The sequence below is a fragment of the Anolis sagrei genome, chromosome 4 (assembly GCF_037176765.1).
Source record: "Anolis sagrei isolate rAnoSag1 chromosome 4, rAnoSag1.mat, whole genome shotgun sequence".
Taxonomy (NCBI): domain Eukaryota; kingdom Metazoa; phylum Chordata; class Lepidosauria; order Squamata; family Dactyloidae; genus Anolis; species Anolis sagrei.
The window spans coordinates 166427424-166450720 of record NC_090024.1 but is presented as its reverse complement, the minus strand read 5'-3'; the positions used below and the strand labels follow the sequence as shown (position 1 = coordinate 166450720).

The window sequence follows — 23297 nt, the reverse complement described above, 5'->3', positions numbered from 1 at the left end:
CATAATCCTAGTCCATTCCAGAGTCGTTCAAGATACACTCAGTTGAAGGCCTGCTCGAAGAGCCATGTTTTCAGGGCCCTCCGAAAGGCCATCAAAGAGGGCGCCTGTCTAACTTCAACAGGGAGGGTGTTCCACAGCCGGGGGGCCACCACCGAGAAGGCCCGCTCTCTCGTCCCCGCCAGGCGTGCCTGTGAGGCAGGCGGGACCGAGAGAAGGGCCTCCCCGGATGATCTCAATATATATATGAGAACAATATTACATTTAATATAAAACATATATGAGAACAATAATAAAAAACATGAAAGGGTTACAAAGAGATTAATTAAAGCTCACTCCCAGTAGAACCCAGAATAAAATAAGGACTAGAGTGCCACAATGCGCTCCCTTGAAAGATTCTATACAAGTCAGTGGGACCTGTCATTCTGAAAAGACCATGTCTGCTTGAAGGCTAAGCAAATTTTTCTGTCCTTACTCCATTGCATCCTTCACTTCAGACAGAATGCACTTTCCACCCCTTTCTTTTCCATTTTTCCTACAACTTGCTTCCTAATCCTTTTTCTGAATGTACAAACCAGAGGTTTCTCTGTTGAAATGAAGGATGAAATGGATCTAGATAACCTGTTTCTTCAAGGAAGTCTTGGAGCTGGAAGGCCACCAGTTGGAGTCCACTATTCTAAAGAATGATGAACCAGTCCCTGATATCGATTTCATGGGTAGCATTTCTAACCAGTGAGAACCATTTGGGAAATGCACTGCAATGAAGAAAGAGGATTGTCCCCACTCAGGATTAAGTTGTTCAGCCAGTAGAATGCCATAGTAGAGGATAAAATGGTCAAGACTTTAATTCAACATGCAGAGCTTGGCGGGTGGAATGCATAGCAAAGACTGCCACAATACACTCTCTTTTAATCCTTATTTCAGATTGTGATGTGTCAACATTTAGGTAACACATTTGCAAGATACTACAGTACAGTACAACCTCTAATTTGCTGGGGAAACATTCCTGAATTCATTGGAAACCATCGATAATAACATGAAATGAACGACTTCTGCAGGAAGTTACAATAGAGTTACCCTGGAAGACCTAGAAAATTCTTAGAGATGTCATATTTTGTTAGATCAAATAGGTGACCCCACAAATAACTGCTCCCACGGGTACAATGGCCATACTGTATGTTGAATATCACCAGTCAAACTTGACAAAATTTAGTTGCAAACTCTGCAGCTACTAATTTAGGGATAACCATCATTGTATTTAGTAGGACCTTGTGCTGGGACATACAGAGCTGCATTGTAAAGGAACCATTGGTTTAGTTCACTGTATAAGGTAGTCCCTCACTGCAAACATGTTCATTATTCCCGATTTTATTTTAACTTTCCCTAAGTAGTCATCCATTACTTGCCACATATTGAAATCTAAGATAATTGCCATGACATATGAAGAAAAAAACTCTTTTAATGGCCTCGGAGCTGTACGATTTCCTTAATCTTTGAGCTCTTTGGCTGCTACCATGATGGATCAGCAGTCATAAGAGAGATAGAACAGTCTGCTCCAGCCACACCAGCAAATGCTGCAGACACGGCATAGCAGATTCCAAGAGATAAGAGGATTTCGGAAAAGGAGAGAAATACTTTTAGCCTGGGAAAAATGGCTGAAACCTTAGCCTTTTCCATCTTCATGTCATTTCCCCCTCCTTCTCCACTTCTTATATCATTATCCTAGACTCAATGGTGCACTTACACCAGCATAAATCAGATGTGAACTTGCTGAAAGCTTTGAAAGAATTTACGTTGTAGTAGCTGAGAGAAAACACAGTCTTGCAAAATCATCTGGATATAAATTCAAACTAAGTGGGAGGCAAATTATTGCTCTTTAACTAAAAACATGCAAAACTTTTCTCTGTGAGCTAAAATCTAATGTTAATTATTCTTGGAATAGACTCATTAAAATGAATAGATCTTAAGTTAGTTGCGATTAATAATCACCATTCATTTCAACAGGTTTGTTCTCAATCAAGGGTGAGCAACTGCAACAGGTCTTGGGATTGGTTTCTCTGAAAGCCAGATGGACAGACAAAGGCAAAATAAATAAATTAAAAAAAATGAAAGCAGCCCAAAGCCTATTTCTGGGGTTTATTCACACGAGAGTGGACCCTTGATATCTCTTCACTAAAATCCATAGATACACAAGTCATATTACATACAATGGTGTATTAAAATGACAACCCTTATTTAGAGAAATAGCAAAATTAATGGGGCCGTGCCTGCCTCCTCTCTCCTGTCGCAGAGTAGGGTAGTGACAGTTGGGATATAAGGAAGATGTATAACTGTTTCTGGTATTATTGCTATGTTTTCATCATCACTTTTTAAAGTTAGACGTTTTCTGGGCCACAATGAGTTCCAGTTTTGAGAGAAAGTCAAGATGTAAAGTAAATTAATCAAACATTTATTTATCATATGTATTACCAATCCTTCCACCAAACTGTTCAGGGTCAAGAACAAATTTCTTCATCATGTTTTCTATCACCACAAGAGTCTGTGAGGTAGATTAGTCCTGCATGATTTTTAAAAAATATATACAGTTGTCCCTCCACATTTGCAGTTTTCACGTTTCCAGATTTGTTTGTTCTCATATTGATCCATATAGTTTATCTAGGAATCTCTAAATCCACCAGTGTGACTCTTTAGTTAACCTCATAGAGTCATACTGAAGGACCTAGAGATTTCTAGATAAACTATATGGATCACGTTAAAATATAAATATTCTTTTTCATACATGGCTTTTCCATTTTTGTGTTTGCCCATGTTGTTGTTGTTCATTCGTTCAGTCATCTCCGACTCTTCGTGACCTCATGGACCATCCCACGCCAGAGCTCCCTGTCGGCCGTCACCACCCCCAGCTCCCTCAAGGTCAGTTTGCCCATAGCCCCCACAAAAATGGGAGGGCCTACTGTATATGTACAGAGAAGAGTGAAAGCTATCTGTCATTAAATAAAATAAAGAAAACTTAATTTCCTCTTACATTTTCTTTCTTTGTCTTCTGAAGTACACCCTCCAGAAATGATAGAAGTCATGGCTAAGGTGTTCTTTAGTGACTGCAGTGCTTTGTCTTTCTTTGCCTAAATGTAGTCTCCTAGCATGTACTTGTGATTGTTGCATACTTTAGGATTTGGTCATACAAATCTGAAGCCCATGTACCTTTAATTGATACTATAATGGTTCACTTGTAGAGCCTCTCAACAAAATATATGCGATCTGTCAAAATCACAGGCTGCCTTTATTTTACAGACTTTTAGGAGCAGAACAGGAACAGATTGCAAATAAAAGGTGATTGTTCTGCTCCAGCTACATATTTTGATTTGGAAAGTAGACTTTGTCAGCACTCTGAAAGCACAGTCTTAATGATATTATAAAGTTTGTACTTTGTAAGTGTTTTTGGATTGAGAGACAATTTAGAAATGGCAAAATAAATAAACATGTCCTATCCAGATACAGGGAGTAAGTGCCTACCAGCAGATGGAAAACCACTGGTATAATTTAAAAAGCACTATATAGTTCTCCTTTATGAAAAGCAGCAGAGCTATGCATGTGCAGCTTCTTTTTCGAACGTGGACCTTGATTAATCAGGCGTTCAGAAGATATAAATTGAATCTGGACGGAGCTGCATCTCAAATTATTGAAAAGACCAGAAAGTCCTCAGTTTTGTCCCTGCTCTTTCTGATTTTATTTTGGAAAACCAGTCTTGGGAGATGTGAAGCCGATACTTTGATAGGAAAATGCTAACCTACTGAAAGTCTTTTGTGTCTCTACTCAGTTTCAGTGCCCTTTCTTTTGATCACTATAGTTTTTAAATGTACACTTTCTTGATAGAAAATTGCCAATTCCAAAGTTCAGTCAGAGTTTTCTGCAGAAGAAAAGTGAATCCTATTGTGAATGCAACTGATCCTTGTGAATGTCATTGCAAATAGTTGAGTTTTGTATTTTACCCATTGTCACGAATTGTAAGGAACGATAAAGAGCCTCTTTGATTTTTCCAGTTTGGGGAACATGCAAGAAATATCCCAAGAAAAAACAAAAACCTCACAAACATTAGTAAAACAAAGTAAATTATTTTGTCTCTGCTAGTCTCCATAGTATCAAGTAGACATAACACACTCATTCTTCTAGGATGAAGTGTGAAAATGAAACAATGACTAGGAATTGTAAAGATCTGATACTGTGCATAGTCTTACACAAATGTCTTCCCCTTACATATTTTTTTAAGAAATGACTTGGGGGCAGAAAATATAGAAACACATTGCCTTAAACATTGTATGCATCTTTTAAAAAGTGCTGGTCTTGGCCTATAAAGCCCTATATGGTTCCGGCTCAGCTTACTTGTCTGAACGTATCTCCCTCTATGTCCCGCCTTGGAGTTTAAGATCGTCCAGGGAGGCCCTGCTCTCGATCCTGCCTTCTTTGCAAACACGTTTGGCAGGGATCAGAGATAGGGCCTTCTTAGCGGTGGTCCCCTACCTGTGGAACATGCTCCCCAGCGAATGTCATCCTAACACATACCGTTCCCCACATCAGACCATCAATGCACAGTATTACTGCTCATTTTTGGAACACCATCTCAGACCAGCTTTGAGGGGGGGAAACGGCAAAACTTTCTGCAGAATGCCCCTATCATCAATCACTGTCTACAAGTGCGTCAACAGCATTCACTTCCGCTTCACTGGCACTAGGACTACCTAGCCGATGCATGTCTGCCACATTTTGGCGTCCTTTATTGAAGGCTTTTACCCACCTTGCCACTGTGCTATAAGGCAATGCAGATTCCCCGCAAGCCTCTTGAAGACCTTGATCACACTGTCATGCTGTGTGACCTCTGGCACATTAAATTTTTATCCAACTCTGTTGTTCTTGTTTCAAAAACATCGCAACAACACTTACTTTAGACTGCAAGCTAATACAAGGCTCAGTTCTTCGTGTCACTCCGCATGCGCATGACGTAGGAAGGCGAGTCTTTTTGCCCAGAGGTAAGGTTGGTATGTAACTAACATGTGGTATACGCGACATTCTTTGGTTTCGTTGCACGGTGTCTTTACAGCAGTGTTATCACTATTAAAGTTCCAACCCTTGTATGTTTTCATAAACTGGACCAGATTCAGCTTAAAAACACATGCAAAGAAGTGTGCTTGTACACATGTGCAAAATGTCCTGCTTTCACCATTAGAAAAACATATATTTTGTCTCAAACATCAGGTGATTTCCAAGCATTTTTAAATTCTACACAAGTAAAACCAAAGTATAGAAAACGTAGTACTACTCAAAGTGGATCTGAGCCACCCATTGTCCCTGGAAGTTTCAGTGGTGCAGTACCATTTGTCATAGAAGAGGACTTGCTTTAGAAAATTATGTTTGAATATGGTCTTCAGCTGTCAAAATAGGTTTCTTACAGAACATGAATGACATCAGAATGTTTTGTGAACACTGTTTTCTTATGAGGAGCCTGAAGTATATATAAATTGAAGTGTGTAGATATCTAAGTAAATGTGGCAATCCGGAGAGGGGAGGGAAGTATTTCATTTTGTTTCTCCCAACTGAAATTTACTTGAGACATTAGGGATGTTAAATTACATGTTTGAAAACTGAATTTGTTGCTCATGAAAGGGAAAATGTAATTCGGGCACATGAATGCCTGAAGCTTTATGGCAGGCTCTTGTTAAGTCTTGTTTCCCAAGTACAATGGATAATAGTGAATAGCAACTTCAGGTTGCCATAATGTTGCAGGCTCAAGTATCTTATTTTAATCTCCAAATTCTGGACTTCTCAGAACCTTGAAACCAGATATTTTGCGTACACCTTGAATTGCCACTCGAAATGGCCTCGTGACCCCTTGACTGATTGACACACAAAGAGGAGGTGAAAGGTTAGATTTTCATTTTTTTAAAGGAATTGCAGCTAAATCCTTCAAAAAACAGAGACTTGCATCAGCTATGTTTATATAAACACTTTGAGGAAATCCTGAAATTGTACATTTGACATATGTATTAAAGAAAGTTAGCCCTTTATTTTCCCCCTGTTTTAGAATGAATTGAGGACAATTCGGCATGGAGCTTTGTGGGGAGGACTTCACATAAAAGTATTCAAAATAAGTAGTCCATTTGCTTCTTTTTGTCCACTCAAAATCCATTTCAATATTATTCAATCGCTGGGGAAATTGCTTAATAATAACTGGATAATACCAGCTAAAACTGGAACTTCCAAGGAATCATAATGCAGTTATTGCGTTGAATTTGGCAGAACTAATACCGGCATAAATACTGTAGACTGCGGGGGCAAATGCCATTAATAATATTGGGGTGGAGCAGGAAATCATAAACTGAACGTTTTGGAGTATTTTTTTCCTAGGAGGGTGTTCTGCTTTTATAATGACGCATATTTCCAAAACTCAAGAGAGAGCAACAAAAACTAGAGGGCTGGGCAGGAGAAACTGTGAATTTGTCATTCCATCTGTTTTTCCATTACAGCTATTAATGTCACCTATGCTTTTCAAAGGCTAGTCATGTTGAGCTGTTACATTTTTGTAACTTGTGTGGGAGTGTGCCTGCAACTTGCCTGTTGATTTATGTCAACCCCATAAATAATAGGGTCCAGAAGGTCATCAGGTCAAATCCGCGGGACGGGGTGAGCTCCGGCTGTTAAGTCCAGCTTCTGCCAATCTAGCAGTTCGAAAACATGCAAATGTGAGTAGATCAATAGGTACTGCTTCATTGGGAAGGTAACGGCACTCTGTGCAGTCATGCCGGCCACATGACCTTGGAGGCATCTACAGACAATGCCGGCTCTTCGGCTTAGGAATAGAGATGAGCACCACCCCCCAGAGTCAGACACGACTAGATTTAATGTCAAGAGGAAACCTTTCCCTTTACTGCGCAGGAAATACTCAAAGAATCAATAAAATTCAATGTTAATCTCTTCTGTACCTACCTTTTAAGATGGTGCAAGTGGGTCTGTAAATAGTACAGAAAGCTTCAAAAGTGTTGCACCTAAGGCACTGGGGCATAACAAAATAACCAACAACAAAGCCCAACCCATAGGTGTTAGTCTGTACTGAGGTTTTCTTAAGGCCAGCCAGAATTAGGAGAGAGGGTTTCTTTCTGTGCCAGAAATCATGTGCTAATCTTGCTCTGTCATGCACATACCACAAGCTTCAAAGATTAACATAATTCAGTCTTGAATTGCCAGAGTCTACTGAATCTTCAAAAAGATTGCAGACTCATTCCAGTTCAGGCAGAGGTTGAAGCTGGCTCTTTTATTCTGGGATTGCGTATGATTTATCCGGGGGGCTGTTCTTCACACTCCACACCACAAGAATTTCAGATTTATTTCCAGAGGAGAAAGACTTAACTTGCCCTTCTCAGCTGGGCTTCATCACTGAATTGTACATCTTCCGTGATGGCTCCCATAAACCACAAATAATCATTACACAAGAATAAATGTTTTGTAATTTAGGGTAGGATGACTTTAAAGGAGAATGAGGACATTTTATAGAATCAGATGACATGACATCTAATATGAAGCCAATAAGAATCGTTTCATTTATTGTTTTCCATGGAAAGGAGCGCATTGGTAGTGATGTGGCCCATACCAGTTCCATTGAAAGGTAACAAAGCTCCCCATTGTTGCAAAGAAGTGTCAATCTTGCAAACCTCAGTTTAAACAAATTTACCCTGTGCTTTGCAGATCTTTGGAGTAGCCAGTGGTCTCAATCTTGGGGAATGTGTTTATTCAGTCTAGTAAAAACATTAAAGGGGGGAAATAAATCTCTGGTGACCTAAACTGCTTGCACTGCCACTATAAACCATAGAACATTTAGAAAGGACTTTTAGAGGTAAAGATAATATAGTTTGCATAGCCAGTGTGTACATTGTGGTCTTGAATGGTAGTTACAGAGGTCACTTGCAACTTATATTACTTCATCACAAAATCATTAAGGACGTGGAAGAAAGATTATAAGGCGTTACATCATTTATTCTGATAATTAAAACCATGCACACAGTTTCAGCTTCAGTTGCATTGAAAAAGTAGAATGACGGACAAGTAACAGTGGAAGCTCAATTGGTGTAAAAAGGGGTTAAACATTGGCTTCACAGTGTGTCAAGTTTATTGATCTTGTTAACAGCAACAACAAAAATGGGCATGCTTATTTCTGTGGGAAAGAAAAAAAAATTGTCTGCTTTTGTTATTGTATGTGTATTTCTACTTTTGACTCAAGGCCCATGCATCTAGTTTTTTGTTTTATTGCATGCTCTTCAGCGCATTCAGACAACCCCCTTAATGTGGGAGTTACCGCAATAAAAAGGGGGCTGTCCAGATGACATCCTGGACAAACCCAAATTAGTTCACCACAAACCAGGAAAACTCTGGTTTGTGATGAATTGATTTGTTAGCAGTCCAGATAGTAATCCCATGGTTTTGCAGGCTAAATTAGCCTGGAAAACCATGAGAACACCAATCCCTTCCCCAAAGGACCTCCAAAGCCCTGTAAAAACAGAAGAACTTACCCAGCCTCCATTAGAGGGCTGCCGGATTTCTCCTGGCACATAGAAATGATGCACCAGGAGAAATAGGGGGAGGAAAATTGCTCCTGCCCCCCCCCCCTTTCTCCTGGTGCATCATTTCTACATGCCAGCAGAACTCCAGAAGCCCTCTAATGTTTTTTTACAGGGCTTTTGGGGAGGGGGTTAGAGTGTCCGGATGTTATCCCGAACCCACCCCAGAAAGCACAGGCTTTCTGGGGTGTGGTGTGGATGGGCCCCCGGGAACATTCACGTTTTTTAAACTCAAATGCCTGTCTGGAAGTGCCCATTGTGTTGGCATGTAATTATATAGTTGTTGGTTTTTTTTTAATATCCTATTTCCAAAGATTCAGATGACTAGTGGGAGGACTTTTTTCATATCCAACTCTGGATCCATGCACTGCATCAGAAATGGCTTTATTAAGGAGACACAGCAGACCCTGTGGCTTGCAAACACGGACTCACTCTGAGACCACTATATGTATGGACATGATTAGCTGATGCTCTCTCCTTGTCTGGACTTAAATTACCGTTATGACAGTAGAGCAACTGCATTATTTGGAATTGCACCATGTTTGTGTTAAATTACATAAATTTTGAGGTAACAGTTCCTCTGATGTGAGAACAGCCTGATACTGGCCATGCCAAAATTCAGTCTAGCTGTCCATTAATGGAGCCAATGATGTAGAAAAAGCAATATATGTTTTGATTCAGATCTGAAGCATCTTTCTCATAAACTTAACATTGCTTCATTGTTTTGGTAGCATATAACCATACTTTCTAAAACATTACTTGGCTGAAACTTGGTTGATTCTTTTTTAAAATGCACTTGTAAAATACATGTTTTCTATTACTAGGCCATGATAAGCGTTTCCCTTGATGTAAACCATCTTTCCCTAAACCATTAGACTTCAGCTTTGGACTTGATAAAGTACAACAGCCCCAAAATACCAGAGTAGAGTTTATTAAAACAAGGTTTTCCTAAAGAGACGGCTTCTTTGAAGCATCTTTGTAACCCCAGGTAATAAATTTCTCAGTGATAAGCCAGATAAATGAGATGATTTAATGCACCTAGGTTTATCTGTAGCAATTACCATTGTTAAGAATATCATAAAAATAGACCTTTATCATGCCACATTGTTGACTATACATGTGACGGATGATCTACCTCTTGCTTTAAGATCAAGAAAAAAAATTAAATGACAAGGAAGAAGCCCATTAAGTAAAAGCTTCTGAATAAATTATGTTGAGGACGTGGATGGATCACTTCACTGGTATTTTATTTTAAAAACTCATCTCCATTTTTTAATTCAAGTTATTTACTTTCCGGTGTTTTCCCAGCCCAGTGGAAGATAATGAGAGGGGGATGTGGATTGGGGAGTTGCTTCTTGGGTAAATATACCTTTCTCAGTTCTGCTGACAAAGGTATTTCCATGAATACAACCACCAAACTGGATCCTTGCCTATGACCCATGGTTTAAGAGATCGAAATATTCCTAAATCTCCTTTGTAACATGAGTGTTGGAGTATCATCTAAGAGAAGAGGAAGCTAGAAGGAAAAATGGCTAAGGGTTTGTGTCATAGCAATTTTGAAAATCCACAGGCGAGAAAGAAAATGTGACCCCGGCACCAGTTTGTTCTTTTTCTTTCCCTTGTAATAGATTTACGGGTGCAGAGGAACAACTGACTCCATCTATATTTCAGTAGTCAATTAGTGCACTACAACTTGTGCAAGTTGAATCTTAATTGGTGTTAGATCAGTATAATATGGTATACTTTCTCTCCATGTTGTTATCTCTATTCTGTTAACTAATAAGATATGACTGTATGCAGGCCCTTAGCCAGGATTTTGTTTTGGGGGGAGCTGAGTTTGATTCGGGGGGGGGGGGGGCTGAGTCTGAGTGAAAGAGGGTCTACCCTAGCAAACCTTTTGTATCGTGACCCCAATACCACCATGCATGTGGGATATATTGAGCATGGTGATCAGATCATGATATGATTAAACATAACAGTTTAAATAATATACCAGTAAGGCCTTCTCGCGGACCACCATGAGAATTTTGAGGGGGGGGGCTGAAGCCCCCCAAGCCCCCCCCCCCAACCTGGCTACATGCCTGACTGTATGCAAACAGTCAGAGTAGTTTAGTTAGGTGAGTTAGTTAGGCGATCCCTCGTAGCCCAAGGATGATGGTCCTCCAAGTGTAGTGTCTTGATCCGCTTGTTCTTCTGCAGTGAGTACATCGGATTCCAGGTGGAAGGCAGTCTCAGTCAGAGGCATGTTTCTCCCTTTCACCCTCCATTATTGCCTCTGCGATTTCTACAGCATTGCTGGTCACAGCTGACCTCCAATTAGAGCCCTCTAGGACCAGGGCTTCCCAGTTCTCAGTGTCTATGCAACAGTTTTTAAAGTTGGCTTTAAGCCCATCTTTAAATCTTTTTTCCTGTCCACTAACGTTATGTTTCCCATTCTTGAGTTGGGAGTATAATAACTTCTTTGGGAGACTGTGATCAGGCATTCGGACAACATGGCCATTCCAGTGGAGTTAATAGCATAGGAGCATCACTTCAGTGCTGGTGGTCTTTGCTTCTTCCAGCATGCTGACATTTGTTCGCCTGTCTTCCCAAGAGATTGCAGGATTTTTCGAAGGCAACACTGATGGAATTGTTCCAGTAGTTGTGTGTGACATCTGTAGACAGTCCACATTTCTCAGGCATATAACAATGTTAGGAGGACAATAGCTTTATAAACAAGCACCTTGGTCTCCCTACGGAGGCAAACAATCAGAGTAGTTTAGTATAGTGGCTTGTGTGTTGGATAAGAACTTAGACATCAGGGTTCAAATCCCTAATCAGCCATGGAAACCCACTGGATGACCTTGAATAAGTCACACTCTCTTTACCTCAGATGAAGGAAAAGTTTTTACTCTTACCTGTAAGTAGCAGGAATAAGTGTGCCACCGAGTGATTGGAATTAGTATTAACCTTCCTGTACATTGCCTCTGAGGCCCCTTTCACACAATATAAATCCCACATTGAACTGGATTATATGGCAGTGTGGATTTAAATAATTCAGTTCAAAGCAGATATTGTGGATTATTTGCCTTGATAGTCTGGGTTATATGGCTGTGTTGAAGGGCCCTGAGAAAATATTCAGGGCCAAAAGAGAACTTTTCAAAATCAAGAGTTTTAGAATATATAATTGCTGAGGGCAGCAGTGGAAGAAAGGCGTTGTTTTGGAAGAATGTACCTTTAAACTGTACATAGTATCACCCAAAATCCATATTCAACTGTGGGATTCCCAACTATTCATTTTCCCCATTGATGATGAAATTGTTAAGACCTTGAAACTAAGATCTACACTGTCATATGAAATCCTTCTAAACTGTCATATGAAATCCAGAGTATCCGCTTTGAACTGGGTTATATGGCAGTGTAGACTCAGATAATCCAGTTCAAAGCAGATAATGTGGATTATCTGATCTGATAATCTGGATTATATGGTAGTGTAGAAGGGGCCTCAGTTAGATGTCCCATTACATATATGCAAGTATTCCAAAATCCAAAAATCCCCTGATATATTAAACATTTCTGGTCTCAATCCTTTTAGATAAAGGATTCTGAGCCTGTACTTTTCAACTATGTACATTAGAGGCTGCTTGTAATGCGTTGTGGTTTTAGCATTCTTTTCCCATTTCTCACTCTCCCTCTTCCTGAACATATTGGTAGAAATATAATTTTGTAATTTTGAAGAAAATATGCAAATACTCTTGGGTCTGAGTAAGTCAGTTCCATTTGTGAATATAAAGGCAAGCCTAAATTCTCACCAAAGCATGTGTTCATAGTTGTTTGTTGCCTTAGGAATCAGTTTCTTATCTCAAGAGCAATCTTTCTTTTTCTGAGTCCTGTTTAATATAGCTCATGAGATTCTTAAAGCTGACCAATTATTCCCCAATGAATAGCTTCTATTTATACATGTCTATCAGGAGTGGAATTTATGAAAGACACATAAGTTATGCAACGTTCTAATGTTTTCACAGTTGTTAAACCACTCCATCTATTTTAATGAAGAGAAAGTGCATATAAGATGTTGGACTCAACAGCTGCCCAAAATGATTTTAGAAAACCAAGGCTCTAATCCAAACAAACCTCAGATAATTTACTGGAAGGAGCCAAAACTTGACTTTTTCTACTTTCCATCATTTTATATATATATCACGAAAAATGTAATTGAAGTGATTTATTGCAATATTTCATTAATTACATATAATAAATTTTAAAGAGACACACTTTTAAAATATTATATGTTCTTAAAATGAATTCTCAACCGCTTTCAGTGGTATTAGAAACATCATGTTTGCAATATGGTGAATTTGCCCTGGATTTTAGTGTGAACTTTAAGAGAGACACCTAACATACTGAACTGTATCCCTGAAACAGACTCACCACCTTGGAAAGTTTCTTTAAAGTTAAGACTAAAACTTAGAGCAGATTTACTACGTCACTGAAATAAGAGCTTTAACTTGTCCATCTGCAGTAACATTACCAAAAAGACCAGCATTTCTCAACCTGGGGGTCAAGACTCCTGGGGGCATCCTGATGAGGTGTCAGGGGGTCGTCAAAGACCATCAAAAACACTATTTCCTGTTGGTCATGGGAGTTCTGTGTGGGAAATTTGGCCTTTGATTGTAGGTGAACTATAAATCCCAGCAACTACATCTCCCAAAGGATAAAATCAATCGCCCCCCCCCCCCAAACCAAAATAACCCACCAGTATTCAAATTTGGTTATATTGGGTATTTGTGTCAAATTTGGTTCAGAGAATGAAAATACATCCTGTATATCAGATATTTACATTACAATTCATCACAGTAGCAAAATGACACTTATGAAGTAGCAAAGAAAATAATTTTATGGTTGGGGGTCACCACAACATGAGGAACTATATTAAGGGGTCACGGCATTAGGAAGGTTGAGAAACACTGAAATAGACTTATTCTATGTAGCATTTTTAGTAATGCCTCCTTTGACCTGCTTTTGTAAAGATAATATGGTGGGGCATATATGTGTGTATGTATAATAGAGATAGAATCAGCTGTCTTTAGCCAGTTCAGACAAGTGTTATCCTACCTCAGTATTTTTTTATGTAGACAAATAAGCAGTGTGTCATTTGAAACTGAAGCAGAGCCTGATTACTCAATATGCCTTATCTGGGGAGCCACGTAATAATAATGATGATGATGATAATAATAATAATAGTATACTTTATTTATATTGTGCTCTATCTCCCTTAGGGGACTCAGGGAAGATTACAGAACACATATACGGCAAACATTCAATGCTGTTATACGATTGACAAGGACAGACAATATCTATTTACTCACATTGCTGTTTTCGATCCGCTAGGTGGGCAGAATCTGGGTTGATGGCCAGGAGCTCACCTTGGCCCGGGCTCGAACTGTCAAACTTTTGATTGGCAAGATTTTCTTCAGCTGGTTGTTAACCTGCTGTGCTAAAGCCCAGCCCACATATTAAATATGATACTCCAGTGAGCAATAATATGTTCTATATTTGAACTGTATCACCCTCTGGCTTTAAAAAGTACATACAGCAGTTCATACAATATGACCCTTGTATCTGCCAGACTGGTACTGACAGTTTTACTTAAACACATCTGAAAAAAAATACCACATTTACTCTAATCTAATGCTCAACTTTTTGGGTTAAATTACCTTCCCAAAATTCGGGTGCACATTAGATTCACGAGATATGGCAATCTCAGTGCTAAGCCAAGCCAATAGGGAAAGCTACTTCAGGAGCTCCTATTGAGAGACGTCATCTCTAATTTAATTGCCATGGCTCAATGCTATGCACTGCTGAGATATGTAGTTTGTTGAGATATCAACATTCTTTGGCAGTCCCATGATTCCAAACTACAGCCCCCATGGCCCCATAGCATTGGGCCAGGACAGTTAAAGTAGTGTAGATTCATTTTACAGTATAGATGCATCCCAATTTTTGTGTGTGTCAGGAGCAACTTGAGAAACTTCAAGTCACTTCTGGTGTGAGAGAATTGGCTGTCTGCAAGGATGCTGCCCAGGGGACGCCTGGATGTTTGATGTTTTACCATCCTTGTGGGAAGGTTTTCTTACGTCCCCACATGGGGAGCTGGAGCTGACAGAGCTCTCCCTGGATTCCAACCGCTGACCTGTCAGTCAGCAGTCCTGCCAGCACAAGAGTTTAACCCATTGCGCCACCCCAATAAAATACCCACATTTCTCAAAACTTCTGCTCAGTTTGTGGAGACAGGTTGTCATACAAGAAAGTTTCTCACATGCAACAATCACTTTGAGCTTTCTTATTATATTTTATCTTTAAGTCCCCTAAGAGTGCTTTTCCAGTAGACTGTTACTATGTTTCTTTTCCCCGTTCTGGCAATTAGTAATAGGTGTTAAGCAAAAAACCAGGCAGCATATACATACTTGTACATTTTGTCAATTAATGTAGTACACTTTTCATCTAATTGTCAGATTTAAGCCTGCTTTTCATCATACTCAAATATTCAATGGTATTCATACTCAATACCATAATATTGGCTCACCAAGAGTAAGATTTATTGAAACATATAATCATAGTCATGTGTTCTTAGATTTCCTTTTTATGGCAATGAAATGATGAAAATGTAGATAATGTTTTCAAGAGGTGAAATCATTGATTTCATGCCATGTTCCGCTGATCAGATGTTCACATCAGAAAACAGTCCACATCATTTATGAGTAGTGCACAGGCTCTTTTTGGCAGGAACAGAAGAAAGTCTAGCAATACAAAGGTACATTTACTTTTAGAGGCTTGGTTTCCATGGATAACGTGCCTTTGTTTGTAAAACACAACATGGTCTGGCTTTTCGTTAGGGGGGAAAAGACATCACCGGCATAAAGTGGTGCTCTTATTTTGATGAAGCGTGTGTATGTGTGTGTAGATGCATTGGTTTTAATGTTGAACTACGATTCAAAAGACAAGAATTCAAATCCCCACTCACTTACGAAATTCATTGAGTGAAATCGGGCATGTCACACACTCTGGGCATTAGAGGTAGGCAATGGAAAAACCACTCTGAACAAATTTTGCCAATAAAATCTGTGATAGAATCATTTTTGGATCACCAGAAGTTGGAAACAACTTGAAGGTACATAACAATTATATATACATCTTTAAGAGATTAGGAGCACCAAGTTTGGAATCAGAATAGTTTTCTATTTTCTATTTTGTGGGTCCAAATTTTCAAACAAATCAAACTATAGACATAGAAAAATCCAACTGGGGCAATATTAAAATGGGCATAATTCCCCAAGTGAGGTGGAAGAAGACCATACTGTGTAGCCCTGTCTCTAATACTATGTCACTATGTAGTGCTACTACATATCAAATTCCATGCACCATACATATAGAGCCAATACCACCACAATTCTGCACATTTCACATCCTTCCATAGTTGCCGTTCTGAATTATTTGGAAGCATTTGTGTGTATATAATATGCCAATATCTTCCTGCCGGAGATAGTAATTCTGCACACATGGATGCCCAAGAGTGATCCAAGAAGGGTAACATTCCCTCTGGTCAGAGTGTCTGATCCAAAGAGGCTCCCAGACTCTCTAGTCCAGGGGTCCTCAAACTAAGGCCCGGGGGCTGGATACAGCCCCCCAAGGTCATTTACCCGGCCCTTGCTCAGGGTCAACCTAAGTCTGAAATGACTTGAAAGCACACAACAACAACAAGAAGAAGAAAAATCCTATATCATCAGCCAAAAGCATGGCCACACTTCCTATTTAAATACCAATAAACTTATATTTGTTCAAATTGTTCTTCTTAAGTGTTTTTTGCACTACAAATAGGATAAGTGCGGTGTGCATAGGAATTCATTCATGTTTTTTTCAGATTATAATCAGGTCCTCCAACAGTTTGAGGGACTGTGACCTGGCCCTCTGTTTAAAAAGTTTGAGGACCCCTGCTCTAGTCCCTAATACACTGCTACATAATCCAGATTATCAAAACAGATACTCTACATTATCTGCTTTGAATTGGATTATCTGAGTCTACATTGCCATATAATCAAATTCAAAGCAGATAATCTGGATTTTATATGGCAGTGTAGAAGGAGCCTCAGCAATGCTGGCTGGAGCTTCTGAAAGTTGAGGTCCAACATCTGCAGCCTCCCTACATGAGACCAATTGCGCTATGACTTCCTATTACATTCTGTGAATCAAAGGTTACCATTTTTCATGTTGAGGTTAAATAAATCTTTACAGGGATAGTGTTGCTCACAGGACAGCTATCAAATAATATAATGATGAATGTGTTTGTTTTATACATATAGCTTTAATATGTACTATGTACAGCGGGTCTGCATATTATGTGAGGAATCTATTTCAGGATTCCCTCTGTGTGGTAAATGTTTGTGGAAGCCATCTTAGGTTCCCGTCTGGGAAAGGCAGTACATTAATTAAATAAATAATTGATGCACTTTTTATGTAATTTGGAATCATATCTTTCTTACCTGAAATAAACAATGTCTTCCTGATGAAGCATACCATATAATTGCTCTTGAGTATCTAGAAAATGCTCTGAATGATCTAGAAAGTGTTTTTTTCTACATCATCAGTGTCATTCTACAGTCAGCTTCGAGATGAAGTTGATTATGCAACCACACTAGAGTTCTAGAGAAAACACTTCTCTGGGCATCACTAGGAGCCCTTCTACACTGCCATAAAATCCAGATTATCAGAGCAGATAGTACATATTATCTACTTTCAGCAGGATTATATGAATCTGCATTGCCCTATAATCCAGTTCAAATCAGATAATCTGGATTTTATATGGCAGTGTAGAAGGGGCCTAGGGTATCCAGAGTGATGGTATTCAAAGGCATTGCGTACAAATGAAACCATGCTCAACGAGCTCACACAATAAGTGAGCCTATTGCATGTGTTTTCATGTATTTTTAGTTTTTGAAATTGATTTAAATTGAGTAGTTTCATTTTATTGTAAATTGTCCTCGGAGCTTTGTATGTAGCCACCCTGGAACTCCCATTGTGTATAAATATTTTAAATTAATTTAAAAATAAAAAATTAGCCAGTAATGATGAAGGTAAGGTTCATAGGATAAAGTCATGTGAACATTATTGTATGATAGCTAAATTACTGAATCTAGAAATATTTTCCAAAAGAACACGTTATTAACTGTTTATTCCATTCTTATTATACTTTCAAGCATAACATATACACATGGCAAAAATACAAACATTTTAAAAATGACTTTAGTAGCAACCCTATCTGAACATATCTTCCTCTATGAACCATCGCGGAGATTAAGATTTTCTGGGGAGGCCCTGCTCTCGGTCCCACCTCTTGCACAGGCACAGTTGATGGGGATGAGAGACAGGGCCTTCTCAGTGGTGGCCCCTGGCTATGGAGCTCTCTCCCCAGTTATATTCAATCAGCTCCTTCCCTTTTAGCCTTCAAGAAGAAAGTTAAAACATGGCTATGGAACCAAGCTTTTGGAGATTAACTGCAGTGCAATAAATGAACAATGAATCTGTGCAAATGACATTTTGGAATGGCCCTGGACTACGACATTGGATTATGTGATTTTAATAATTGATTTAACTGTTTTTATGTGTTTAAATTCTTTGTTTTTAATGTAGATTTTTTACCAATTGTATGTTTTTAAGGCATTGAATTGCTGCCGATATGTGAAGCCACTTTGAGTCCTCTTCGGGGTTGAGAAGGGTGGGGTAGAAATATGATAAATAAATAAACCCACAGCTGTTCATAAATCATATTTCAAATGAATTATATCTTATCCTGATTTTACTCAATATCTAATGGAGCTGAAAGACAGAGAGTTGCCAAATGCCTGTATGGAAGAGTGGAAATTCCATACCACTTGGAACTGAAGAGGTCCGTCTCCATGTCTCGAGATGTCATTACCACTTGGAGCTCCACAGCTTCACTTCTGTGTGTCTTGTTCCAATTGTGAATCTATCAAAATACCAGCATAAAGTTATTTGGAAACTTGAAGAACACTATTGAGTATATAACCATTTAATAATGAAATGTAGTCAACAAAATATAAAACAATAAAAATATTGTGAGTTAGTTTATATCATAAATTCAACTATTTGAAGTGAGTAACTGATGCTGTCATTAGAGATCACTGTGGGTTGGTTATCTGCCAGGAACCTCCAACATTGTATCCGAATGCTTGAGTTTCTGTCCATGGCTTTTTAACATAACATACACAGGAAGCTATACTGAGTAAGTGATGGAGGAGGACAAGCAGCTGCTACCATCAAAACCGGAGTTTTTAAAGCTCTGTCAGGTGGTGATGGTGTTGACCAAAATAATAAGGAAGTAGAAAAGACATGATCTTGAAGAGATCGTCTTCAGCACTGGTACAGAGATAGAAATGTGGTAGCAGCTGCCATTATCTTCCTTGACTGTCCAGTGGCCCTCCAATACAGTTGCTTCAATCTACAGGGAAAGAACCTACTCTAGTTCTAACTAAAATCTGTTCACAAATACGGAAAACAAAACAATGGCTCAGCGAATAAAAACACTCAATATATATTCCAGTCCCAAGAAAGAAGACAACTGGGATTGCTGTAACCATAAACCCATTGCATTAATTGGGTTGTTGTGAGTTTTCCGGGCTGTATGACCATGTTCAAGAAGCATTCTCTCCTGATGTTTCACCTGCATCTATGGCAGGAATCTCAGATGTTGTGAGGTCTGTTGGAAACTAGGAAAATGGGGTTTATATATCTGTGGAATGTCCAGAGTGGGAGAAAGAACTCTTATCTGTTGGAGGTAGGTGTGAATGTTTCAGTTGGCCATCTTGATTAACATTTAATGGTCTGGAAGTTTCAAAGTGTGGCTTCTTACTGCCTGAGGGAATCCTTTGTTGGGAGGCGATTAGCTGGCTCTGATAGTTTCTTGTCTGGAATTAGAATGTAATGGCGTGCAGGGTCATTAAATTCTAATCAAGGTGGCCAATTGAAACACTCACACTTGCCTCAAACAGACAATTGTTCTTTCTCCCATCCTGGACATTCCACAGATATATAAACCCCATTTTCCTAGTTTCCAACAGACCTCATAACCTGTGAGGATGCCTGCCATAGATGCAGGTGAAATGTCAGGAGAGAATGCTTCTGGAACATGGCCATATAGCCCAGAAAACTCACAACAACCCAGTGATTCAGGCCATGAAAGCCTTCAACAATACACTTGCATTTCTCATGCAAGTAAAGTCATGCTCAAAATTCTACAATATCAGCTATGCACCAGAAAGAGAGGCAGCTTGTGTCTATAATATCATTGACCAATGAACTCACTCCATGGAATCCATAGTAGCTGTATTGCTGAAACTGACACTGGATCCACCAGCCTCCATTGATTAGAAAAATTTTGTAGACCTTATTCTGAAAATACTTCATAAATGATAGCTAACAGAATACTGCAGCTTGTTTATTCACTGAAACTTGCCACAAGGAACAGATTGAACAACCTTCTTAGTTGGTTAGTGTTTGCTCCAAACATATGTACAAGAGTACTGATAATCCGTAATTAAAGATTGGGTAGGTTTCTGCCTACCCACTCTTTAGCAATATGCTGACTGATTATCGGTTTTCTTCCTTTTAGCAGAAGTGGGGATCATCACAGGTTCCAAAAATTAAAATGGGCACAAATAAAGGCACATATTAATAAAAATCAAACTCACAATAGTGTTATAGATGTTTTATTTTAAGGCATCTTCTAAATATCTACTGGGGGAGTGGGGTGCATTTCCACCCCATTTTGCAGCCACTTTGGAACAATTTAAATCCAGGGAGAAGGATTTTTGAAACCCGGGGATTGAGAAAATGTCCCCCATAACTTCTAGAGGCACTCAAGGGGCTTTTTTGGCAGAAGTTACAGGCCCTCCACAGTTGCCCACTCCTAGTATGTATATATGACTCAAAAACGTGCTAAGGAAAAGTTGTTGGAGAGATATGGGACCTTTAAAAATTAATGCAAGAAGAGTTTCTTACTATGTCACCTGTGGATCACCTGGCTTTCCCATGAATAGAGAGGTTGTTCATATATGCCAACTTGGTCTCGTTAATGTCAGCAATACAGGCAATATTTAAAGTTATAATTCGCCCATTACACATACGAAACTAGTGGGACAGAATAGCAGGTCAGATTTTGTATATAAAGAGCTACTGTCTGAGTATGGATTGTGTAGGATCTAAGTAGGCACTTTGGGATTTGGTACAATGCGTGCGTTCATGATGATCATTCGGGGGAACTGGAAGAGGTAAAAGATATCCTGTTCTCTCCCTCGTAAGCGAAAGAATGCTCAAGGCTCGTACTCTGTTGAAGTGTGCATATAATGATCCCTACTTATGGCAAAGATATACATGTGTGGGTTTTCTCTGGGGAATATCTGCTTCCTGATCCAACGTGCCAGATAAATATATTGTGTATGTGGGAAAACACAGAAATGTTTTTACAAAGGAGGACCTCAGGTACTTTAGACCTACATTACTTATGCTAAGAAAGCTAAAACAAAGCCGGGAAAGGTGGCAGTCTGGGTGGCCGACGAAGATACAACCGTCTGATTGTGAACTTGTTGCACTTCATCACTGTTAATAAAGCTCATGTTAAAAAGGGATCAGGTGTCAGCTAAAAGGGAACTTGGTGAAGCAGTGTTTTTAAAATAACCCGAGGGCTAAAACATAGCTGGTTCCAGAAAGGAAGTTCCTTCGTCTCATCTTTCAATTTAATTGGGACTTCCTGGGCTGAAAACTGAGTGTGAGTGTCCGGTATGCTCTTAAGTAATACCAATGCCAGCTATATTTTAAGTATATGTGTTGCAAAAGCAGTGATCACTTAATATATGGATGGCATCATTACTTATCGCTAACAGGAAGAGGGATCATTTTCAGCCTTTGTAAGAATAAGAAAAGAAAGCATAATATTTGTTAAGAAGAAACTGATTTATTTTTTATTTAATACTCAAATAAATCCACTTGAAACTTTGGAATGCAACAAAGCTTTCATAAATGGATAAATAAATCTGAAAAGCAATCCAAATTTTGCAAGTTGAGTAAATTAAGCAAACAAAACAAATTATAGATATTAATTATTGTTGTGTAATCTTGGTTTTACCAGTCAGGGAGCCATTTGGGACCCCCAAAAAAGCAGTTCCATGACTCTAGGTTTTCTGAGATTTCTCTAAGCAGCTTTCAAAATGTTTCTACATGTTATGGGTAATCATAAGGAGGGCTGATGGTTGGCAGGGGGGGGGGGGTATATCAGGCCAAATTATGGGTGTCTAGTGATCTAGACAATGGATACCTAGGATTTGACCATGTTGCATATGTTTTGGTCTTTCTCAGCATTATCATTGCATATAATTGCAGTACGGCCCCTACCCCCCTCCCCCAACCACACATACATTCATACATGGTTTCACCTACCTGCATCCAAAAAACATCCTGTCTGAGGGTACTTCCAGACAGCACTACATCACGGGTTTTAAACAGTGGCAAAAAAAAGTCCCAGGACTTCAGAAGATGTTCACATACAGGCCTGTTGGTCCTGGAATTTCTGCCTCCATTGTCCAGATTTGTTTTGTTGCAAGATCTAGAGGCTCTCAAGAAGACCACCATGGGATTTCCACCAGAAACGTCAGTAGTTCTTTAAAAAACACCTCAAGATGAAGATGTGCATAGATTCGAATATGCGAATCACTGCAAAACTTTCATTCTTTGTCCTTGCCAGAGAAACTGCCCTTCAGACTTTTCCTAAAGTATTTGCCGCACAAAGTTTACGGGGTAGGACCACTTCTGCCAAAGTCAGCAATCAAACAGGAACACACACTTTCAAGCCAGGAACAGAACTCTGTCATTGTTGACACTGGCTGCCTGGCCATGTGTCCAGACAGATTTGGTTGTGTACTTGTGGCATCAAACAACAGGGTGCTGTTCCTGGGTTATACATGACCATTCCTGTAAAAAGATGTACAACATTGACTAGTGGCAGGGGCACAACTTTGTCCTTGCCAAAGAAAATGTGCCCTCCACACATTTCATGAAATTTCTGGCACACAAACAAAGTTTTTGCCTTCTACTCAAGAATCACCTTTTTAGGAACCTACCAATCAGGAACAAACATCTACACTCCAGGAACAAACACAGATAAAAAATCCCATGATTTCCGATTGCAGGAACATACAGACATGTGAAGATCCACATATTCGGCTCAAAACTGCAATATTCCCGCATCTGGAAATCTCATGTTTTTTGCCTTTGGTAGCGATTGCTTTGTGTTTACAGGGAATGGCATCTGACCATTCTCCTGTTTGCTGCAGAAGCTCCTGGGATAAAGGTTATCTGAACAGGCCCTGGTAGCATTCTCGGTTATCCATGGCAACTTTGTGACATGCTCCCAGCAAAAGCTATTTCTTACAGTAGGCTGTGCCATTATCTGCCATTCCCTGTTTCCATAGTAAGTTCAGCACTGTATTCCCTGCAGATATGGGGGCCATATTGCATTTGACCATTGTTCTGATATCTGTTATATAATTGGTAAATTTTAAAAAACACATATACACAGACTGGGCCACAGCAACGCGTGGCAGGGGACGGCTAGTAAGTAATAAATCATATATATTTTTAAAGGTTATC

General features: G+C 39.3%; 1 protein-coding gene and 1 long non-coding RNA gene across 3 annotated transcripts in view; one reads left to right on the top strand and one right to left on the bottom strand.

Annotated features, from left to right (window-relative positions):
* Positions 1–23297, top strand: part of ROR1 (receptor tyrosine kinase like orphan receptor 1) — a 239296-nt gene that overhangs the window by 193565 nt on the left and 22434 nt on the right. The gene's annotated exons all lie outside the window — the stretch shown is intronic.
* Positions 14602–22446, bottom strand: LOC132774010 (uncharacterized). The gene is made up of 3 exons (XR_009631363.2): positions 22089–22446; positions 18506–18603; positions 14602–15379 (listed from the first exon to the last, which is right to left on the bottom strand). It is a non-coding gene; the product is annotated as an uncharacterized lncRNA (long non-coding RNA).